Raw genomic sequence first — 4,704 nt, 5'->3', positions numbered from 1 at the left:
TTTTTTTTTTTTTTTTTTTTTTTGAGACAGGTTTTTACTCTGTGGCCCAGGCTGGAGTGCAGTGGCATGATCTCAGTTCACTGTAACTTCTGCCTCCCAGGTTCAAGCAATTCTCCTGCCTCAGCCTACCGAGTAGCTGGGATTACAGGTGCATGCCACCACACCTGACTAATTTTTATTTTTAGTAGAGACGGGGTTTCACCATGTTGGCCAGGCTAGTCTCAAACTCCTTACCTCAAGTGATCCGCCCACCCTGGCCTCCCAAAGTACTGGGATTACAGGTGTGAGCCACTATGCCTAGCCCCGTTTTTTAACTTTTGGAAGTGTAGCTTTTTTTTTTTTTTTGCAAAGGAGTTTTGCTCTTTTGCCCAGGCTAGAGTGAAGTGACGTGATCTCAGCTCACTGCAACCTCTGTCCCCCGGGTTCAGGCAATTCTCCTGCCTCAGCCTCTTGTGTAGCTGGGATTATAGGTACCCGCCACCACGCCTGGCTACTTTTTGTATTTTTAGTAGAGACGGGGTTTCACCATGTTGGCCAGGCTGGTCTCGAAATCCTGCCTCAACCTCCCAAAGTGCTGGGAGAAAGTGTTGCTTTTAAGTCATTTTGTTGGGATGGTTTTAACCAGGGTGTTCACTAAAATATAACTTTGGATGATTAGTCCGCAGGGTGTATTGCATTTCCAATACCCCCAGATAGGTACAAGTCTCATATTAAAGTACTGATGATAATAACAGTACCTAAATTTTGTATGGGGCTTTTCAACGTTCAGAATTTTTTTTTTTTTTTTTTTTTTTTTTTTTTTTTGAGACAGAGTCTTGCTCTGTCACCAGGCTGGAGTGCAGTGGCACAGTCTCAGCTCACTGCAGCCTCCACTCACTAGGTTCAAGCAATTCTCATGCCTCAGCCTCCTGAGTAGCTGAGACTACAGGTGACCGCCACCACGCCCAGCTAATTTTTTGTATTTTTAGTGGAGACGGGGTTTCACCATGTTGGCCAGGCTGGTCTCAAACTCCGCCCACCTCAGCCTCTCAAAGTGCTGGTGTTACAGGCGTGAGCCACTGTGCCCAGACAATTTTCGGAATTATTTTATAGTAACATCCTGGTAAGCTCCAGTAACCTAACCTGAGAGTATGCATTAGAAGGATTAATGATCAGATGGCATCAAGTAGGGAAAATTGGTTATAGAGGTCAGGATGCAGATTGCTCAGGTTCATATCCTTGCTCTGCTGCTTGCTAGCTGTGTGACCTTTGGCAAATTACAACACCCTGTCCGAGCTTCAGTTTCTTCATCTGTAAAATGGGGTGGATTACAGTACCTAGCTAAATATGTTGGGAAGCAAAATGAAATCATGAGTCGATAAAGTGCTTATCACGGTACCTGGCATAATGTAAGCGCTTAATAAATTTGGCTAGTATGAGTATTATGTACTGCATTTTAGGGCTCTTGTTTGTCCTTTACCTCACTCAGGCTGCCTTAAAGTACAAATTGTTTTCAGGGATTCCGCCTTACAGCTGGCAGGAACCGGGAGCCATCTAAGAGCACGCCCAAGGGCTTTGCTGGTGGTAGCTTTCCTCGTGTCCTGAGTTGCCTTCTTCAGGAGTGGAAGGCAGGGGGTTGTGCTTCTGGTTTTAGAGTTACCTTAGTATGACTCCTGTGTTAAAACTTCTGCTGGCCGATGGGTGTCTGGGATTAACCAGAAGGCTTCTAGATGGATCTTGCTTTGTTCTAGCAGTTATTTATACCAGGACCCTGGGATGGATAGAATTAACATATAGGACAGACTCAGATTCCCAGTTTGGCAGTCTCTACAAACCTCTCATTTACCACCTGCTGCCAGAACCCAGGAGTGACACAACAGGAAGGTGGGCCTATTGCAGGGATTGCTGCCCTCTTCCTTTCAGGAGAATATGAAGGGTGTGCATGGCTCTTATTTAGGCCTGAGGATGAGCAGGGGTACTTCCTGTTACAGTGAGGATCTGTGAGCATATGAGCTACTTAAGTAGCTGCCTTTCATCCTTCCCCACCCCTTAGCTTATGGAGATAGGGGGGATAGCGTCTCTGAGAGTATTTCTTCTGGCGAAGAGGTACCCAGACTTTCCTTTATGCAGTGAAAAATCTCAGTGAGCTGTATTTTTAAAAGTCTTCCATGGAGCTGGGTGGTTTGGCTTGTTTATCTGGTTTCCTGGGGGAGTCTCCTGAGATCCTTTGCTTTCCTAAGGGCCCCCAGGAGACAGCAATAGTAACCAGCATCCATTACCGTAGACACTTGAGGGGATGTTTAAGTCAATAGTTTTATGATTAAATTAATTCAGGCTTTAACACTGAGGAAACTTAAGAGCCAAGTCTTCAGATAATTGTGCATCTTCTAGACTGAAGTATGGAATTTAGCCCAGTACTCTGGGATCTCTTTCAGAGCTGAGCTAGGAATCCACATGCTAGTTCCAGCTCCACACCTAGCTGGCTGCGTGAATTCAGAAATCACTTCAATTTTCTGAGCCTCTTTTCTCATTGGAGAATGAGGGCATTACTGTAAACCAGTCATTCTTAGCCCTGGCTGCATGTAAGAATTACCTGTGAAGCTTTAAAAACAATACTCAGGCCCTACATTAGCCCAGTTAAATTGGATCTTTAAGGTTGAGGCTGAGTCATTGATAATCTCTGCTTCCCAGGTTTAAGTGTAGCTGAGATAACTACGTGCACAACATGACCAAGTTTTAAACAAAAAAAAGTTAAGCTTCTGTGTCATTCTGCTCCTCAGAAACCTTCAGGGGTTGTCTGTGTGGTAAAGTCCAGCTCAGGTGCTCTGCATTCTGAACCAGCCTACTTCTGCATCTGCAGCTTGTCTTCTTTCCCAGCTACATTGTTCTTGGTGTCTGCTGAATGTATTGTCTTTTTTTTTTTTTTTTTTTTTTTTTTTTTTTTTTGAGACAGTACCTCGCTCTGCCGCCCAGGCTGGAGTGCAATGGTGTGATCTTGGCTCACTGCAACCTCCACCCTCCGGGTTCAAGCCTCAGCATTCCAAGCTGGGATTAAGGCATGCACCATCATGCTCAGCTAATTTTTGTATTATTAGTAGAGATGGGGTTTCACCATGTTGGCCAGGCTGATCTTGAACTTCTGACCTCAAGTGATCTTCCCATCTCAGCCTCCCAAAGTGCTGGGATTACAGGTGCCCTGCCTGAATGTATAGTCTTTCATTCTTTCCCAAACCTGATGTCCTCACCTGTAATGTCTCTCCTGCCTTCCCCTTTTCAAAACATATCCCTTCAGGGCCCATCGTTCTCCCCTCCCTTGGGAAACTCCTGACCGTCCTAGTCCTTAGTTATTTCTCCTGCCTCTGCATAGGTTTAGAGCTTCATTAGCTCTGAGTGTATGTTCCAAACACTAGCTGCAATGTAAACATGATAACTCAAGCAACATTCAATCCTTCAGAGAGTGGGACGCATGTAAATACAGGTTGAGTATCCCTTATCCAAAATGCTTGGGACCAGAAGTGTTTCAGGTTTTGGATTTTTTCCAATTTTGGAATATTTGAATTATACTTACCAGTCGAGCATCCCTAATCTGAAAATCTGAAATCCGAGTGCTCCATTGAGCATTTAGTTTGAGCATCATGTCAGTGCTCAAAAAGGTTTGGATTTTGAAGCATTTTGGATTTTGGATTTTCAGATTGGAGAGGCTCAACATGTGCCACTGGGGTGACTTGTATACTGTTAAACGTGTGATATGGTGTATTGTTGGCTATCTCATTATGTATGTATATCTTGTAAATATTAGTTGATGGATAGCTATCCATGACTAGCCTCCAGCTGTCATTTTTATCCTTGTTTCCTATTTCCAGCAGACCTTGTGCTTTCTCATCTCCTTGCCTTTAAGTTATCCTCCCTTTCTGGAATTTCTTCTTTTATTCTTATTCTCATCTACAGAAATTTTCTCTGTTTCTCAAGGTGCAGTTCAGATATTACCTCCTCCATGAAACTTCTTCCCAGCACCCACAAGCTGCATTGCCTCAATTATGCCGTAAACCTCTGTAACCCTTAGAGCAGTGGTTCTCAATTGGTAGTGATTTTGCCCCAGAGAGGACATTTGGCATTATCTGGAGACATTTTTGGTTGTCACAGCTGTTGGGAGAGTGTGCCACTGTCATCTAGTATCGTAGGCCAGGGATGCTGCTACACATTCTCCAATGCACAGGACAGACCTCCCACAACAAAGAATTATCTGGCCTAAAATGTCAGTTGTGCCGAGGTTGAGAAACTGCCTTTGAGTTTGTCCAGTTCGTAAGCTTATATGTATACTGCCTTGAACTGTAACAATTTGTTTATAGACCTTATCTCCCCCACTTAATTGAATTAATGGGTGAAGACTAATTCCAGTCCTCCATCTGTGCTTTCTTATTATTCACTACATATCAGGGCTTAATCCTAGAGCCTGTGGCCTAATCCTAACTGCTTAAGCAGAGAGAAAGACATGTTCAGTGTGGAGTGGGTGTGGTGAGGCAGTCTTCTCAATTCTGAATTTCTCTTCTTTTCACTCTCTGTCTTTTCATTTGTGATGACCTGGGAGAAGGTGTGATTTAGGGCATAAAGTGAGCATTTGGGATAAGAATATCTGGGTTTCAATTCCAGCTGTGCCATTTATTAGTTGTGGTATTTTGGTCAATCCATGTCACCTCTTTTTTTTTTTCTTTTAGACAGAGTCTC

This window comes from Rhinopithecus bieti, unplaced genomic scaffold, assembly GCF_001698545.2.
Source record: "Rhinopithecus bieti isolate Rb0 unplaced genomic scaffold, ASM169854v2 scaffold_38981, whole genome shotgun sequence".
NCBI classification, from domain to species: Eukaryota; Metazoa; Chordata; class Mammalia; order Primates; family Cercopithecidae; genus Rhinopithecus; species Rhinopithecus bieti.
Note: the sequence above shows the minus strand (reverse complement) of the source record.